General features: G+C 45.1%; 1 protein-coding gene and 1 long non-coding RNA gene across 2 annotated transcripts in view; one reads left to right on the plus strand and one right to left on the minus strand.

Annotated features, from left to right (window-relative positions):
* The window catches only part of BCL11A (B-cell CLL/lymphoma 11A), a 125,889-nt gene that overhangs the window by 80,447 nt on the left and 25,443 nt on the right, over positions 1 to 19,999 (minus strand). The window lies entirely within an intron of this gene.
* Positions 15,985 to 17,594, plus strand: LOC108500684. Its single transcript, XR_001875954.1, has 3 exons — positions 15,985 to 16,036; positions 16,815 to 16,983; positions 17,406 to 17,594. It is a non-coding gene; the product is annotated as an uncharacterized LOC108500684 (long non-coding RNA).

Consider the following 19,999-nt stretch of genomic DNA (forward strand, 5'->3'; position numbering starts at 1 on the left):
ATTTTTTCAGGAAAGCAAGAAGACAGACAGATTCTGGGATGGAAAGTGTGTAGGCTTTGCCTCTGTGTTACAAAGCAGCCCACAACAGACATCTGATAAGCAGCTCCAAGTGAGATGCAAACAAAGGACAGGGACTGGCATTAAGGAACCACCACCCACAACAGGTTAGTTTGTTCTGCTTGAATGGCTTCCACTATTGACACAAGGATGGACATTACCAGTTCAAGCCCTGCAGGAAGCTGTGCCCCTCCCCTAGCTGAAGGGTTAAAACTGATTCAAAAAGGTACATTACAGCTCCAGGTGTCAGAGTCAGAAACATTTGTAAAGCCAGAGACAGCAACTACTTCAAAAACTGCCCCCACTTCCAATTGGGATGCTTTAAGAGGGTGCCAGAAGCCAAATCCCAGGCAGCCTCAGGGAAAAGCCTCCATGAAGGTACATCAAGTAAGTCTCCAAAACTGCTACCTCAACAGGTGGTTGGTTTCTCTGGAGAGGCACCAGAGACTCTGGGGGGCCCTCTTCCCCCTGAGCTTGTCCTTCCTGAGATCAGGGTGGTGGTAGAGGAAGACAGAAGAGGAAAACTTAATGTGCCACTGCTTGTGCCATGATCTGTAGATAACATGAGGACTTTGCTCCTCAGGACTGTCCATCTGGCGCCATTCCTGAGCAATAAAAGCTCACCCACAAAGTATTTTAAAGCAAACAGTTGCTGTAATGAATACCTTAATACTCCTAATACAATACCACAAATAGTAACTACTATAAAAATACCCACTCGGTGAAGAGAACCCAAGTTCACAGCCCAGCTCCTTTGGACAGCAGGACCCACAGAGGCTGTGGGTTCATGTCACAAAGGGGTGGCTCCTTGTACCACTCCCCAGCCATTCCCTGTGGCTAACCCAGGCACCCCTGAACCCTTTCCAACAGCAGAGGTGCTCCAACAACCCTTGGACCTAGTGAAAAGGTGAGCTGGCCACTGGAAATGGGAATGTGTGCATAGGGATGTGGGATCAGGCATCAAATGTTCGGGGGGGGGGGGGGGAGGAAAAAGAAAAAAGATTCTACAATTTACCACTTCTTTGTTTGTTTGTTTGTGATCTCTGCACAGATTCTCTCCCTGCCTTCTTCAAGTTTAGAAACCAGGGCCACTGAAACAGCCCCAAGAGCCAAATGATGAATCTCTGATTCATCAGCACCCATCACACACAAGCACTGATTTCATAAGATACTTGGAACAAAAGCTCTTTATCATGTAAGATCACAATTTGTTTACCAGGGGCATTATTTAACCTGAGGAATACAGGCAGAAATCTGAAATTCTGTCTTAAATTTACTTTTTATGATCTATATTATTGTTCTTGAAGTTCTCTTTTTAGGTGACTTTACAGTAGGTGGGCTCGAGCAACGCAGGACGAGATACTCTGAGGAGAGTTGCATCCTAAGCTCTGAATGCCTTGATTTGAATTTTGATGACCAGATTCACCCCTTTTTTCCCCTTTTGAAGTTGTTTACTGTATGAATGTAAAATAATTACTGAAACCAGATGTATATAAGTACTGTACCTAAGGAAGGCTTAGAGTGTCTCAAAGAGAAAGAGCACTGAGTGGAATCTTGTTTTGTTTGGGTTTTAGCACAGTATGTCAGTTATTTCATGCCATTTTATATCATTTTACCCTCATGCTTCAACCTAAAAGGAAAACAGTATCAGTTCATAACCTCCTCTTTCTAGTCCAATACAGGTAAAAATTAGGTCTCTTACTCTTTTCAAAATTAAGTGTACCTTCCACTAGTCTTATGTCTTCTTATTTCATGAAGGCAGGTGCTGTTTGCTGTGTGTGGCTATTTCAGCGAGCTAAATATTTATTGAAAGCTCAAAGCATTCACCGGCCTCATTTTCTCTAGTTCCATTCAGATTAATAAACCCCTTTCCTACTTAAAATGAAAAGAGAATTCAGAAACGTTTAGCATCAAGTGGGAAAAAAAAAAAAAGGCAGCAAGAAAATGACTAACAGATACCAGCACCTTGCATATTTATTTTGTCCTGTCAATTATTTTTAAAGGATCCCTTGCTGATGGAAGAAGATTTTTTTAAAAAAACCCGGACTATCAAATAAAGACGTCCACAAACACCGGTTTCTTCATTTTTCCTCATTTTGGAGAAAGTGAATACTGCAAGAGTTTGTTTTTTTTTTTTTTTCCCCTTTATTATACTTTTGCCGGCGGTGGAAAAAAAAAAAATTCCTGTTTCAAGGGTCATAGAATAAACCGGCATAAAGAGTTTATGACACCGCGGTGACGCATTTACGAAGCTGAAGGCTCGGGAGGCACTTACAGCATTAGGGAAACACCAATATCAGATGTTCTCCTCCACACTTCAAAGCTGCAGCCGAGTGCAAAGTTCCATAGGTACCAGCCACTCCGGGGTCAGCGGTGGCTCCCAGCGAACGCTTTCGGAGGCCTAGACCTGGAGGTAATTTCAATGTGTTCTCATCCAGTCATGAACACACAATCACCTATTGAAAAGTGTCTGGCTTGGAGTGCAGACAGATGGAGAGCACAGGGGTTAGTACAGCCAGGCCTCGGACTGACCTTTGCAGAGAGAATTAAATCAGTCTGACCTTGTTGTGAAGCCTAAATTATATCCATAGACCCCCAAATAATGCATCTTTAATGCATCGCTGCCCTCTTTTTATCAGCCTCTTTACCTCGAGGGTATCTTGTTTGCTAACTACTGATGTTAAATTGCAGCTATTTATGCTTACATTTGTGACCTCGGTGGACATCTTGTCACATTTTTCATGAGCACTTGAAAAACTAGAGAAATATTTATCTAGAGAGAATATATAAAAACTGAGGTCTTGTTTCACTCAGACAGAAAATAAACATTAATAGGAAAAGAAACCTGCTTCAACCACAGGGCCCTGTATTCATTGTATAAGTCTAACACAATAGTCATTGTACAATTCTGAGCTTCAATATGATCCATAACCTATCATCTGGACAGCCTGGAAAACAGAACGGTGCCACGTAATAGGATTTCCAGTACCTTACAAACACCTTTTCTTCTCAAGATATTTTTAATATTTCAGGATTTTTTAAAAATTAAAAATAGTACTAAGAGCAGAATAACCCCCATGACACCTATCGGTTTTGGTAGTACAGACCTCTGGACAGAAACAATACCGAGTCCAGGGGCTGGAATCTCGACTGGAAACCAGCTCGGTTCAGACTAGGAAGCGTTTAATTGGCACTTGTGTTGACTGTAACAGCAGAGGAGCCCAGTGGAAGTTCAGGAGAACTGCAGCCCTTCCCACCGCCTGAAAAGACTCCGTTTTGTGGTTTTCTGCTGTACCTTAACCCGAACAAAAGGTGCTTGGAAAAAAAAAAAAGAGAAGACCTTAGTCCAGGATGTTACTTTCCAAGTACCTTTATTCTAAGGTGCATGGAGTTACTTTTTAGCTCCTGTTAATCAAAATAGAACTTTAAACCACAGAAAGGAATGAGGGTTTGTTCCTCTGCTGTTAGTTTGGGATTTCAGCTCTGTCTTTGTAATCTTGGGTAAGTCACCAAGGACCAGGATGGGAATCCCTCTGGTAATCTCCATATGGAAAGTTGAGAGTCCTCAGGCCGGTCAAGTCCACCATCCACAGGACTGGCACCACACCACTTTTGGGAACACTTTTCCCAGGAGCAGTGAGCTGTTAGGGTGGCTCCCCCATCTCGTGGAATCACACCCGTCCACGCAAGAGGTGCTTCCACCCTGGGCTGGCACTGCCACCCTGATGACCTCACCATCCGGCTCTCTAAGCCAGAGGATTAAAAAAACCCCACACATTTGCTACCTTTTGCAGAGCCTTTTTCTGCTGGTTTAGCAAACTGCTCGGGGGGAGTGAAGGGAGAGGTGAGCAGCAGCAGCAGCACAGCACAGCAGAGCACTCAGCTGCAGGGTGGAGAAGAGCAAACCAGTGCAGTGATTTAAATCAGCTGCAGAACCACACCATTAGATCAAACTGCCGATGAAGGTTAAGTTTGGTCTAACCCTTGGCACTGAAGCAGCTGAAATGCTGGAACGCGACTCTTTCTCCCAGTTTTATTCCTTACACTGAGAAAAGCCCATCGGAACTTTATTTGCATCACCAAAGGGCTGCCCTCCAGGGTGGGCTACGACGATAACGCTCCTCAGATACACTGTAAGAGTAGCATTTGTATTATAATTAGTATTTTACCTCTTCCCCGAGAGATTAAACAGGTCGTTTTCAAAACAGATACAACAGAGTACAGTCCATCCCAAACTGCCCACTATTAACTACTCAAGAAGCTCATTCCTTACTCCAGAAGTGAGCTCTGGGATCAAGTCAGGCACCAGGCATCCTGCAGATCCCTCACTACTGATATAGGCAGCAACCATCCCTCAGAATTTTTCCTGTATTGAGAGAAACCTGTCCACAGAAAGCAAAAGCTGCTGGTCAAAAGCAGCAGCCCTGGGCACAGGAAGAGTCACAGCTGCACACGATGGGAACTGTGTGGTGCTGTTTTAATGGGGTTTCTTTAGCTTACAAATCTCCAGGTGCTACTGAGAACCACGTAGGGATAATCTGCTCAAAAAGCAGAGGTCAGTGCAGCCCACAGTGCTGGGCTGTTGGCACTTTCTGCCTGCAAACATGCTAGAAATCCCTGAAAAAGGAAGTTTTACATTGCCAAAAGCACACAGCAGAGCATGAGCACCAGGCTCAACCATATTTCCTGCAGATTCTTCCTGATATTTTAAGAGTCTTCCAGATAAATACAGATTCCTGTATTTCAAGGGACAGGAGCAGCAGCTCACTACAACCACCAACCAGGGTCGGTCAGGATCCCAAAGCCAGGGTTGCTGCTGCTGTTGCAGGTGGCTGCTGCAGCCCAGGTTGGAAAAGCAGGTCCCTTCTGACAGCAGCAGTCTTTCCCTACCTTCCAACCTCTGACAGTTCCCAGGTCACCAAGCCTGATCCCAAGATCTCACAGCTGAGGCAGCAAAATTCAGCCTTGCCAGCCCTGCTGAGAAGTCTTGCTCCAGCTCTGACCCCACTACTCTTAGTTCTTCTTCCTCTTAGATGTGGTTCTCATGTGGTTGCCTGCAAGGTGTGTGGAGTGAGGAACAGAGCCCTCAGGAGTGAGTACATGCCTGTCTGTGTTTGTCCAGCCACAGAAGAGACAATCACAGGATGGAAAGGACATGGGAGAGAAACAGGCCAGGAAAAAAAATCTACATCTTCAAAATAATTTAGCTCCAAAAAAATCAAGTAATCTAAAGTCATATAGGAAACAATGAGTACAAACTACCACCTGCTTCTTTGTCTATACAAAGCAAAAAAAGGCAGTGATAATCACACTGTTTGATTCCATGATCTGATTCCTGTGTTACCTTATTTCTCAGAGACTACAGCTCTGCGTACCACAACATGCCTGTCAAGATGTGGATTTACAGGTTACACTGTAGTAGAACCTGCTGGTTTTCAGCTCCAATCGACATTTGCTTGTCAGTACATGCCTGACAGAGTTGCAGTCCAGATTAGGAAACATTTGTTTATGCCCCAAAATCCCCAACATATTTTTCCAGCTATGCTCCCAGTGCTGAGCTCCATGCCACTGCAGCTCTCTGGTAGTCAGCTCTCACACTGCTTCCTGGTATAAAATTGATTAGAAGCAGCATGAAGTGTTATCAAGCTGACCCTCGGGAGGCTGGGCCCAAAAATAACAGATGGGGAAAAGTGGCCTTTTGATTAAACTTTCAAGTGCCACAAACTGTACATTTCCCCTCACCGTGCATGTGCACACACGTCGTAACTCCGGAGAAGTCCACACGAGCTGCAGGCACAACATTAGTGAGCTTAGAACAGACCTATTCTTAACAACATTAGTGCTGCTGAAGTCAGCAGGACACTTGCCACCAGCTTCAGCGGTGGCAGGAAAGGGGTCCTTTGTTCCACTTTTTATTTCACATCTCCTTCTTCCTGGTGTGGGCTCAGCTGATGGCAGAGAGAGGATGCGAAAGTAATGCGGAGCAGGCCCAGGCTGGCTGTCCATGACACAAGAGCTGCTGGTGGGGGTGGTGGCAGCTGCTTGGGAAAGCCATGCAGATTTTCAGGCATTCTCTAAAGCCCATGCACACGTGCTTTCTGGGTGGTGCTGGGTATGTGCAGTTTGTACCTTTCCAAGATCAAAAAGAAATTACCCCAAAATCTCTTCAGACAGCAGGTCCCACTGCAAGGAGACAAATGAGCCACAAAGGATCTTGGTGGGAAGAAAAAAAAAGGCAAAGGAAGCAGCACATCTCCATGCACGCCTATACTGATATGAACCTCTGATAATACAAATCTGATTTACATATTCATATATTTATATGCCTGAGTGTTCCCATTTCAAAGAGTCTTATTGCCTAAATCGCTGCAGAATAGCCAGATGTAAAGGAATGAGGGAAGGATGGAATAGCAGACTTTGGAACCTGAATTTCCAGGCCTCGGTAGCTTTGCCACAGACTCGTTTGCATAGGTTTTCTTACTCTGTTCTACAAGTGCCAACTTACTTTGAGCCACTAGTACATAGAGCATCAGTGCTAGAAATTAGTAACAGAGCAGCTCAACTAGGGATTGAAATACAAGTGATTATTTAGAGCTCCCCTCCCTTCATCTAGGTAAAATTGGTGATATCTAGTGACAGGCCTTGAGCTGCTGCTGCTTTGAGAACATCCATCAAAATGGATCACTGCTTTCCTGGACAGTTCAGTACTGCCCAGATCTGGACCTGCCTCTGCGGGGTTGTGCCTGGGCCACAGCAGGACCCTGTGGTTGCTTTTTTGCATGTCGGAAGAGCCACGATGAGTTTAAAACTGGTTTTGAGGCCTACAAATGAATGACGAGAGCCAGGCATTGAAACAAATACTGATTACTATTATTCAAAAAACAGGCCTCAAAAGGACCCGACAGGAGCTAACAGGATGGATAGCAATACATAGTCATCCCACCTCCTCTCACTCACACTTCTCTTTCTCTCTTTTCAGAGGATATGAGGTCCTTTATGTCTCAACTCCAGCTGCAGTTCCTCAAAAATTGAGAAAAGCAGCACCATCACTGCTTTCTATACTCATTTTTCTCTCTCCTTCCCCTTCAGCCACCGGGTTTAAAACGTGTACAATAAACAAGAATAGTTTCCTAAAGACTTATTTAGCAGTTCTCAAGGATTACACCAAGCCCATTATTGAGAGGGAAGCCTGGAAAGAAAGAGAAGTCACCCGTGCTTGGTATCAGGGCAGCACGGCGTACCTATGTGGAGCCTGCACACCCACATCAATTTAAGGTAATATTTTGGTCAGCAGGTGGAGACCCCAAGTACACACGGGTTTAAGACCAGATTTGTGAGAGGCGGAAACTGGAATCGCATTCTAGGCCTGTTGTTTAACATTCTACGTATGCGAGGCAGAGAACGAAAGAATAAGAATTATCTTTAAATCCCTGCTAAATCATGCCCTGCTTTCTCAAGGCAACCTCGAGCTTTAGTAGTTCAGACAGATTCTCTAGCTGACAATTAATATTAATGGGTAGATTTCACAATGTGGCATTATCACACTGTGCGATGGGTGGGCATACCATCTGGGTTTTGGCAGGTATTAGATGTAATCAAAGGGATTACTTGGCTCAGGAAGAAATAGAAAACCTTGGGTTTGTTTAGGCTTCTTCTTCTTTTGTTTGGATGCAGCTCTAGGTGTACTTAGCTATTTTCCCGTTGTCCTTTGTTTCTTGTGATGAACGTTTCCGAGTTTACAGGGGAAACGGGAGTCAGATAACCAGCACGTTGTGTGGGTGGGAGTGAGGACCGATTTGCTTGAGAGCTCCCTCTTTCTCATGCATCGCTGTTTTGGGATCGATTGGCAGCTCGTTTAGGGGTCCGCCCGCTGCCTTTCAGGAGGTTAAGCTACGAATTTAAACAGTGAAGGAATTAAAGGCAAAATATATTTAGATAAACAACCGAACGGACCCTTTTCAAGATAAAAGCTGAAGAAATCAGGTGTGTGAACAGATGCACACAGAGGACTTTGTCCTCATCTTCCCACAAAGCAAATACTAAGTGCCAACTTTCCGGGGGGAGGAGGGAAGGAAATTCCCCTCCTTCCCTTTTCCTCCTCCCAACCCAGCCGCAAACAAGCCCCCGAGCATCAGCAACACTAAAGGGAGGAGATTAAGTTTTTAAACTTTGGGAAAGCTATTGATTTGGCAGCCTTTCTCCTCTCCTGTCTGTGCCCCAGCTGATTGTAACTAAGTAATCCTCATCAATCTGTGGTAATGCAGGACCATGTTTATTGCTGTAGTAGTTAAGTTGTTGTTAATTTTACACTAAACGGTTGTTATGATGATGAATGAGTAGCTCGGGCTGCCACCCAGGGGACTTCAGCCCGTACAACCGACAAAAGGGAGATCGCAGAGGGAAGATCAGGGAAAAGCCAGAGAGAGAGCCCAGGCGACAAGTTTTTGCGGGACCTTAAACGAAAAAAAAAAAAAAAAAAGGGAAGAAAAAAAAGAAAAAGGCAGAAGCTGATCTTCAGGTTTGCATTTGAATTTGGACGCTGTGGGGTAAAAGTTGCTGCTTAAGTGTAATTGCATTTCTTTTACATATCGCCTGGGATCAAAGAGGGGAACGAAAGCACGAGCGATTTCCCTTCCCCGGCCCACTCCGGCCTGGCAAAGCAAGTGATGGGATCCTGCCCAGAAGCGCCGCGCTCGTTCGCTCTCAAAAAAAATAAAATATATATAAAAAAAAAAAAAAAAAAAAAAAAAACCTGGGGTTTTTCCTGCGGCGGGAAGAAGGTTCGGGGGGGCGGGGAGGGAGGGGGTCGTGAATCGCTGCCAGGTCCCCCGGAGCTCCCCGTGTCCCCCGTCCCGGGATGCCGCGTCCCCCCGGGGCGGTGCCGGCCCTGCCTTTGTCCCGCCGCCACCGCCGCGTCCGCGGGCGGGCGGCGCCCTCGTGCGGCCACAGCGCGGCACTGCCGGGACCCAGCCCGCTGAGAGACAGACGGACAGACAGACAGGGCATCCCGGCCCCAAAGCAACGCCTGACGCCGGGTGTTTGCCTTACCCTCTGCGTCCTGGGGGAATCTCATCGCTGCGTATATATATATAAAAAATATCTATATATATTTATATTTATATATATTTTTATATACAAGGGGAGGTTCCAAGAATCATAGAATCAGCTGGGTTGGAAGGGACCTCCGAGATCATCAAGTCCAACCCTTGATCCAACCCCGCTGCGGTTACTAGACCATGGCACTAAGTGCCACATCCAGTCTTATCTTAAAAACCTCCAGGGATGGAGAATACATCACTTCCCTGGGCAGCCCATTCCAATGTCTGATTACCCTCTTTGTAAAGAAATTCTTCCTAATAGCTAACCTAAACCTCCCTGGCACAACTTGAGATCATACCCTCTTGTCTTGCTGAGAGTTGCCTGGGAGAAGAGACCAACCCCCACCTGGCTACGACCTCCTTTCAGGGAGTTGTAGAGAGTGATGAGGTCTTCCCTGAGCCTCTTCTTCTCCAGGCTGAACAGCCCCAGCTCCCTCAGCCTCTCCTCATAAGACTTGTGCTTGAGTCCCTTCACCAGCCTAGTTGCTCTCCTATATATATATATATATAAGGGGAGGTTCCAAGAAGTTGGACCCCAGGAGTGCCAAGCAACAGGACAGGAGGCAACGGGCAGAAAGCAACGCGCAGGAAGTTCTGCCTGAATATTGAGGGAGAATTTCTTTCCCCTGCAGGCGACCGAGCGCTGGAACTGATTGCCCAGACAAGTGTGGAGTCTCCCTCACTGGAGATGTTCTAAAAGTGTCTGGATGCAGTTCTGCGCCCTGTGCTCTGGGATGACCCTGCTGGAGCAGGGAGGTGGGACCAGAGGACCCACGGTGGTCCCCCCCAACCTGCCCAGTTCTGTGGCTCTGTGGAAATTGGGGCTGTCCGGCCTGGAGAAGAGAGGGTTGCGTGAAGACCTTAGAGCAACCTTCCAATATCTGAAAGGGGGCTACAGGGAAGCAAGAGAGGGACTCTTCATCTGGAAATATAGTGACAGGACAAGAGGGAATGGGTTCAAACCAAGAGGGGAAATTGAGGTTAGATGTTAGGAAGAAATTCTTCCCTGTGAGGGTAGTGAGATTCTTTACCCAGGAAGGTTGTGGATGCCCCAACCCCAGCAGTGTTCAAGGCCAGGTTGGGTAAGGCTTTGAGCAACCTGATCTAATGGGAGATGTCCCTTCCTATAGCAGGGGGGGCTGGAACTGGATGATCTTTAAGGTCCTTCCCAACCCTCAACATTCTATGACTCTGTGAAAGTCAACCCTCCATCCCCAACACAGCACACGTGGACACATCCCAGTGAGAATTTGCCTACAAGGAAGGTATCCCTGGAAATGCTCATCAAGGCACCCTGTACAGAGTCCATGGAATTCACTTTCTAAGCCATCCACACTTATCCTGACTGTCCTCACATATCAGCAGACCAGACACACTGCACCTGTTGTGCAAGACCAAGAAAGTTATCCGTGTCCTCTCCTCACGCCAGATTTCAAAATTACTAGACCAAGAAATAATTGGGATTGTGGCAGGTTCAGTTTTATTTCCTTGCATTTCTTAAGTCTGATTATGGTTCACAAATGTACAGTTTTCCCAAGCCATTACTGGTCAGAGGGGTCAGCATTTCCCCTCTGTGCTGGAGCTCACACGGAATGAGAAGAATGAAATGGGGCAATTTAATCCAGGAGCTACAGGGGTCCCCAAGGGTTCAAGGACCAGGTCCCCAGACAGAATTAACATTATAGGTTTATCAGGATTTTCTTCCCCCTTTGTTCTCCATTTCTTCCCTGCCTACCTCCCTCTATCATTCACTAAAGGCCTGCAGGAGGAAAAGCTCCAGACCACAGAAAAGGTACAAGACAACACAGACACTTCTCTGTGCCAGAGTCAATTGTGTCAGTGGGACAGCATAGGAACCACATCCAAGAGGGAAGAAACCAGGCTTTTACTTCCAAGCAGCAGCCAAACATGGGAATGATTAAGGGTGTAATCAGACTGTAGCAATCAGTATTGACTTCCATCTCCATACTCCAGAGATGGAAAAATAAACCAACCAGACCTTCTAAGCTCAACAAGAGCCAGAACTGAAGGGCTAAAATTCAAGAGAGACTTCAGCTATCTTAGAAGATCATTCTAAAAAGTTGTGTCTCACAAAGCCAATAGAGGATAAAAAAGCATCTGTGTGTCTACCAGGAAAATACTGTGCCTGTTTTGCCCAAATAGTGCTTTTACCCTGCCATGACAGCACCTCCATAGCTCAGCTTCAGCATCTGTGGGGGTTTCCCACTTCTGAGGGGTGTCCCATAACAGTCTGGAACTGCTGGGATTACAGTAAACAGCTCTATTACCAGGTGAGATCCAGTGTTCAGATCCCAGGAAAGCAGCTCAAGCCCATGAGAGGCACAGTGGGCCAGAAGACAGGATTTCAACTTGCTCTGGCCTGGAGCCAGCTCCAGACAACACCGAGGTGTGCTCAGTAAAGCTCCTCAGTAAAGCTCCTGGGGCCTTTCTGAGAGATCAGAGCTGGGCAGCTCAGAGTGATAATGGTTCAGGTTACACTTCAACATGGACACAGCCCTAGAGCCTCAATTCTGGGGATCAAAGGCAGATGCAGTCTCCTAACAAGTCCTCAAGAGCCATTCTCAAGATGTTAAAGTCTTTGTTTCCCTATCACACAGAGTAAGCTTTAAACAACAGCACCATTAACTAGGTAATTATGAGAACCTTTGGCCCGTGTTACCCATCCTAGTTTCCCAAGGTTATTAGCATCTCCACACTCAGTCCAGTAAGACAACAATCCCTCTCCAACATCTTTGCAACTTCAGCTCAAATGGAGCTACCACATGAGTGCTCCAAGGGCTGTGAGGCTCCTTAAGCCATAGATAGCTATTGTATACTTTCCATACCTATAGTGAACATTAAATTTGGCATATAACTCAAAGCATCACCATGGTAACCCTCTCCAGATGCCAGCAGCCAGCCCTGTGCCGAGATGTAACCATGACAGACAGGATTCTCTCTAGAAAGCCAACACAAAAAAGTTCTAGGTGGCTCTAAAAGCTCCCTAATCCTTTGCACATCCAGATCAGTATCTATGCTGAGTAGGTGAGATCCACCTATCTGGAACTGAGGGGTTTGCTACATCATCACAAGTACCAGATGAGTAAATCACTCCATTAGCCTGCTCCATCACAACTTCAAAGTCACAGACCAGCCAACACCAACAAAACCCCACCATAAATCTGGATTACAAACAGCAGATTATCTTGTATCCCCTCAGAATTTACATAAAACAGAATATTCCGTTCTCTAGGAGAACAGTAAGAAATTATTGTTCCCATGCTGTTTCAGACACTTAAATCTTCCTGGACCTCACTGTCGTGCTCAGAGTACTCCACAATTGGCAACAGCTCACACTATCAGGCCCTGCCATAGGGTTGCTCACCTGCCTGGCTCCACCTGGCAGCTTTATCTTGGAACAGGAGGGTTCATGTGATGGGCAACCTTCGCCCTCTTGTTCCCCAGTTGGAAACAAGGCCTCACCACATCAGGTGCCGAGCAAAAAGCCAACCTGTGCCGCAAACCGCTTGCGATCCAGTGTGTTCCCAAGGCAGTGGCCAATATTTACTTCCTGTTATGATTAGCAGCAATTGGATACTGAAAACAGACAAGTGCATCAGCACTCCTTAAAATTAGTGGGCAATAAACAAAATGAATGAGTGCTGATTCTTCCTTATTGATGTGTCTGTACGGGTTCGGTGCATGCTGTTCCTGCCTCCTGCTCCAAGAGGAACGTGGCTTCTGTGCCACCCTAAGCTGTAAGAGGACACAGAACCCTACACAGCAATGGTCTCTGAATATATTCTATCAAAGAACACTAGTGTTGTTGCTAGAAACAGCAGGGCTGGAGCAATATTCAAGTCTTTCCACAGATCTGCCACTGCCTTCCAGCATTGCTTTCAGCAATTCACTCAGCCAACTGCATTTATTTCCCCCTCCCCAACTGACACGTTCCATGCATGAAGCCAGAGTGCCCAGTTCATGGCTACCCTTGTGCAGGATACAGTTCCCTGCTGGATTATCCTCTGTGCATACGGACCCACGCTCCCATGCAAGGCTGAGCCTTTTGCCAAGGTCTCATGTCAGTGACTGCCAGGGAGAAGAGGCTGCTGGGTGGTCCTACCCCTAAATTACTTGCTGACTGCTTCCCTAGGGACCATGGCAACTGTGGCACAGACAAGAGAATCCCTTAGGACAGCACCAAATTGGGCCACAGCCAACCACTTGCAGGAGAGGAAAATGGGAGGTGTCCTCGTGTTGGCATGGGGATAAGGTGCCATCCCTGTTCTGTTGGGGCCAGAACCATCTCTTGTCTCAACAATCTCTAAATTAAGGGCTACTATCCATGTGAAGAAAAGGAAATAAAAGGAAGCAGTAGCAATAAGAAGAGGCTAGGCATTTATCCCTGGCTCACTTGCTCTTAATGGAGATAACAATACCTCACTCCTTGACAGCAAAGCAGGGAGACTTAATGCATGGAAGTCTGCCAAGTAAATTGAGATCTTTGTACAAAAGGCACTTTCGACATGCACAACTCCTGACTTACTAAAGCAAAACAAAAAACCATTCACCTTGAGGAGTGTTTAGAAACGAGGAGCCACAGCTCCCCGTGGCACAACGCTCCGCAGGATTATTTAAGCTTGCACACATCCAGACAGCAATGCTGGACTGGTTTAAGTACCTAAAACACAAGGTGGAAAAGAGTGAAGACGCAGGACTGCTTGGCCTCTTCCACACAATTTTCCAGGCATTCTCCAGGGCCCTGCTCTCCTCCCTCTGAGCAGCGTCTGAGTTTCAAACAAGGCATTGCGTTGTGACCTTATCACACGCTTACATCTCGTACAACCGCACGCGCGAGGGAGGAAGGGCTGCGCGTAAGTGGCCTATTTAGAAAGGTCCCAGAATACTTTTTTTTTTGTGCAATTTTCTCCTCACTTCCCCATCCCTGCCTCCCTTCTGAAGTGGCAGGTAACCTGAGCAAGAGCAGCGTGTGAATTGATTTGGAGGCGATCAGCCCTGGCCCAGCTGCCGTGGCATTGATCGCCTCGGCATCGATCCGCGCGCCATTCCCGCTCAGCGCACCTGCCAGCTCCCACGGAGAGGGAACAATGAAGTGAAAAGAGAATTATGTATTTGTGGTAGACACTTTCACCTCTCTCCACAACCCCCCTCCCCCCCCCACCCTTGGTAGAAGTTGAGGGACCTGGGCTGATTTCAGTGCTACTTTTAAGCAAGTGTTAGGAGACAAGTCAGTACAAAAAAAGAGAACAGCAGGGATGCCCCCCCTTCCCCCAACAACCCTTTGACAAGAACCACCTAGAAAGTAAATTAAACTAATATTTGTGCCTCTAACAGAGGCAGAGGTACAACAGGACGGAGTTTTGGCTGGTATATAAATCTTTTACAGTACTATGCTTGTGTGCACCAGCCACGGAGAATACAGTTTTCTATTTACTCACACCTCATCTACAAGAGGTACTAGACTACTCCAACACTTCAGTGTTTCACAAGTATCCACTCTAACCAGTGGCAACAACAATATTTCTCTCATGTCACACGTCCAATTCCCTAACACTGGATAACTCCAAGTGAAACAAAACCCCTTTCTACTGTCCTTTCCCCCCACCCCCAAACACAAAACAGCATTTGAATTGATTCCCTAGCCTTCACTCTCCAAACCCCACACAGATTCCAACAATGTATTTCCAAAAATGGCTCCAGAACTCAACTCCCATTATCAGCAGTGACTCTCAGAAGACCTGGTTTCTTACATTAGTTTTGAAAAGGGGTGTTGGGCTACTAAGTCAACTGGAATGCACTGCACATGAACTGCACTGGATAGGAAGAGCCAGATGCCAGAGAACAGAAACAATCTTAAAGCAAACAGATGCATAAATAAGGGAAAGCACCATTCTATTACACAAGATGCTTCAAAAGCAAACTCAGAAAATTCCTAATCTGCAGACTGCTGGAAGTAGGAAATTATAATCCAGGCAGTGTCACACCCTGTATGTCACATTTTATCTTTTCTCCTTTATGTATCTACTATTGGTCACCCTCAGAGACAGAAATGCTGTATTAGAAGGGAGTTTGGTTTGACACTGTAGAAACACTCCTATGCTCTTGCCTATTGGGAAATTTAATTTTCACAACATGTGTGAAATAGGTGTTATTTTCCCTTCCTGAAGAGTTTGGAGAAACAGGCAGAGTAATTAAAGGTTACACTTGCAGATACCATCACTATTATAGTTATTACACAATACAGTCATGGTTATTACAGTCACCACAGCGTTGTGTTGCTCTGGTTTCGGTTTTACCATCTAAGAGACACCTGCTTTCTAATTTCCAGGTACACTGCAGGCTTCCAGTGAAATTTGGGTCTGAGTGGCCATCTGTTTAAGAGTGCTGGGTAACTTTTTGCTCTGTTATCCTATTTTCAGACGGAGAACTCAGCTTTGCCTTTAAGCACTGCCAAACAAAACAACCTGGCACCATAAAGTGACCAGCAGTTTACAGGCTCTCCTGTGTGACAGAACCTGCTGAATGGAGAGAAACTTTAAAAACTGCAGAACTATCAGAGTTCTGTAAAGGCCCTGCCCTCAGGAACCCAAGACATCTATGAGTATTTTTCTCTCCCATTTACAGGGATTTAGATAAAACAGGGGATTTAGATAGTAAGGGGAGGTATCCATACCTACACACGGTTGTCCACATTTAGAGAAGTGACTCCCACCCTTTTATGCACTTCTCAAGTAATTGGTTTCAGAGAATAGAACATTCATCATTTATTTCCAGGTAACATGTCACAATAACCCTTCTCTCTGCCCACCTTCTCCCTTCAGGCACTTCTTGATCCTTCCCACCCCACACAGATTCCGGAGGTAACCTTCCTCGCCTTTTGCCCCAGACATTTTACTCTGTGCTTTCAATTCCTCTGACAACCCCCACTGTGTCACCACGTCACCTTCAGATGTCTTGGTCTGAGCTTCCAGCTTCCCTACCCTGCTTTTTTCATCCTCATTTCCTACCATCCAGCCCCAGCACCCCCAGCTCTGCTACTGAACCATCATCAGTCTCGTGCACAAATGGCCCCACACGCCCAAAAGTCCCCTCCCACCTTCACCCCCTCCATAAACTGACCCTCAAGTTCCTGTTTCTCCCCCACAACATAACACAGGGCTCATTGCTTTTGTGACATCCACGAGAAACTGATAACAAAGCTCATCATGAAGACGTTATTGACTATTTAGGTACAATTAGTCCATATTACACAAAGTTGATCAACAGGTAAAACAAAGAGCAACTGGACACAGTGGTGATTCAGAAGGTCTGTTTTTCCCGAGCTAGGAAACAAAACTGTGCTAAGTATGTATCATCTGAAAAATTAAGCTTTTCAAGAAAAATACATCTGGGCACCAAAGACATCTGAGGTGACCCCACAAGGGTTTAAATAATTTTGAAAACCTGTTACAGCAACTATTTTTTGAAGAGGAAAAAATAAAAGGAAAAAGGCACTTCAGGTACAACCTTTACTCCATTGCTGGTATGTCACTTATGCCTACTGGATTGAGTTGCAGACACGTGCAGTAGGAATGAATAAATTCTTAAAGTCAGCTTCTAAAAAATAGATTGCAAAGTCATGATTTCAGCTTTCCTCAGTTCCAGTGGATTGCCAGCTATCCCCTGGGTTTTTACTGAAATTCGGAGAACAACTTTGTGGAGAATAACTGACCTGAAGACAAAGGAGACTTCAGAGGAGGCTGGAAGACAAAGAGCATTTTGAAGACAGATTCTGATAGAAAATCCCTGAAGCCAGCCAGCCCAAAAGGTGAAGTGTGGTTGGCATTTCTCTCCACAACAGGATGTTGCTGCTTGCACCAACTGGCACACAACTTCCTTTATCCTGATGGCTGCTGGATGCTGAGACAGATGCATATTTAATGCTTTCCTCAGTCCAGCATACTAATGCTATGCCTTACTCCACCTTTTGCTAGAAGTTCAGCAGAGGTACACACCTAGAAATGTTAAACTCCTGCCTGAATCCAGGTTCAGAAGCACAAACCCAGTCCTGCTGCAAACACAGCAATATTAAAAATATTCAGTCACACCACATTTAAAATTGTGGGGCTTCTGCACTGACACATTGGAGAGAAGCAGCACCACTGAGCACTGACCAAGTGCCAAGTTAAGTAGCTCTGCACAAACTTCCTCCAGAGCTCATGTTAGACCTGGTGTTTTGGTTTCTTTTAGGTGCTCTACAGAACAGTTGTTTATAGAGTTAAGGTTTCAAGAAATGCGCTGTATCACAAACTTTTGTTTCCTGCCTGAGAAAAGAGGTTGTCCTTCCAAAATGAAAATGTAACTATAACGTTCTGAGCTCTAACTGCGGAACAGAAAACAATTCATTTACAAGTAATCCATCCCAGCAAATACAGTTGCTTTGAATTCTGTGCAGAATAGAGTTCAGTGTGAAATACATCAATTCTATCAAACAAAAAAAAAGCAAACATAGCTGGGGGAATCACGATGGGTTGTGAAATGGAGGGAACCTGCTCTGCCCTTGGGGATAAGTAAATTTTCATCAATCTCCCCCTTCACTCTGGTCATCTCTAGAGGGAAGCAGATTGAGGTGGGGTAGTAATCTCCAAAACTAGAAGCTTTTTGCACACTCCTGTTTTCATAAGAAGGGAGAATACTTTGAGAAATCTTGCTCACAGATCAAGCTGACTTGGAACACACCAAGACATCAGACAGGAAGTCCTAAGTCCCTCTACTGCTTCTATGCTGGCTTGTCTCTCTGTGCTATTTGTAAATCTACTGTGCAGATAATCTCCTGGAAAACAGCTTGAAGCAGATAGTTGCAGGGAGAGGAAGTGATCTCTCCCTTTTTTCTTTAACAGTCCAAATGTCCAACACAGCAATATCTTCCTCCCTTCTGATGTGCTGCTGTTGTTCAGCAGCTGGGGCATTATTGCCCTTGGCCCACAGAGAGGGAACCCAGAGAGGCCATCCCACCACAGCTTTGCATTATGAAGGGACATTCATTCCTTTCACCTATTCCTATGAAGAAATAAGGATGGGCAGCGTGGAAACAAGGCACTTTTGGACCAACAGTTCTACCTCCATATAAAGGGTTATATCTTAAATTATTTGGATTAAAAAAAAAAATAAATCACACTACATTTAAACTTTCATGCTCTCTCACATTGGTGCACATGCACAAGCCTAAGGTAACATTTTTGAGATGAGTTAACTAATAGAAGACACTAAATTATGCTTGAGAAGCTTATTTTATACTGTAGGTAATTAAGGAGCATTCACAATTTCTTTGTATCTTCTTCAGTTTACCTCAGCTTTTGTGGGATATGGGCCACTTCATTAAAGGTTCACTGCAAGTATAAAGTATTTCATGCACAGAAAAGAGGCCACAGAGTATCTGTGCACTGCTCCACCTCCTGAAGTCCACATAATTATGAATTATTCAGTTTGTGAAATCTGTGTCACAGAAATTACATGCTGCTGCTTCTGCTGCTTAAATTGACTGGTGTAACTCTGATAAGGATCTAATTGAAATTGTTGCTTACGGTTATCTAGATGTTTCACGTGCTGTGCCAAACCATGGCTTGTGAGCTCATCTTGTATGATACATACCAATCCTATTAGTAAACCTGGCCTTGCATCCTTGCATTTCATACCTATGACCCAAACAATTTTCCATCTGCAAATCCAAGCGACAAAAGTCAGACATACCTACTACTTAAGCAGGTCATTATTCTGTTTTCTAAATATTCTCTAGGAAGAATAAAGGTTTTGAAAGCTGGACACCAGAAAGGGGTATTCAGATTTATCATAACTGACAGAGAAGACTTGTTTCTTGGAAGTAAGCAAAGGTTTAAGCCAAGGATTTTGGAAGTTGCTTTAGAAACCTTGCATGGGGAAGCAGCTCTAAGCATCTGAAAAACATTCACTTCCTTCTGGATCTCCTTTTTTCCCCTCCATTTGTCCTTCATTATCTTCTAAGTCACAGAAAGGGAAAGGATTGAGATTTTGGAATGGACAGGGATGTATGTCCCCAAAAATTCTTGGTAATTAATGACTGAAAGGGAGCAACTGCCCAAACTATAGAACCTGACACAGGTTTGTCTTTGCTGAGAACAGTAGTTTGATCTCAAAGAGGCTGGCAGTCAGTAGACTCACATGTGTGGAGCCAGGAGAAGGATGGAATAAGAAGACCACAAACCTAATCTCTAATCTAATCTAGGAATGACACCAGCAGAGATAAAAGCCCCACTTGACTAAACCTCAAGCTTTTCTGTCAACAAGACCAAAAGAGCATTAACTACCACCACCAAAAAGTGTAGGAGAATAAAAGGGCTGAGAGACCATAAATTTCAGCCCATACACCGCTGATGTGCTAAATTCAAAGGCAGGAGTTCCATTCTTCCTAACTGGTATATTTTTTTTGAGCCTGAACAGCATATCCCAATCCCATGGTGTTTGAACTTTTTTTCTGTTGTTTGTCCCTGAAAGAGAATCTTGTATATTTTCCTCCAGAACAGAGCTGTAACAAGGCTCTAAACAGAGAGAAAATAGGATTATCACTAAAATAGCAAATGCACTAATGTGTCTTTGCAAACTCCTTCCACCAACATCAGCAGCAGTGCTGTTGTAGACCAAAGAAAGGATTATTTCATGTGTACACATTACCCTACAGATCAAAGAGCACAACTAGATCTTCTGCACCAGGTTCCTTTTAACTCACTAATTTAGGCAGATCCCTGCATTGCTAAAAACCCCTGATAATCTCAGAAACCAAGTAAACCAAACTTGTTTTGGGAAAACAA

Source organism: Lepidothrix coronata, unplaced genomic scaffold (genome assembly GCF_001604755.1).
Source record: "Lepidothrix coronata isolate B3197 unplaced genomic scaffold, Lepidothrix_coronata-1.0 Scaffold92, whole genome shotgun sequence".
In the NCBI taxonomy this organism is placed as follows: domain Eukaryota; kingdom Metazoa; phylum Chordata; class Aves; order Passeriformes; family Pipridae; genus Lepidothrix; species Lepidothrix coronata.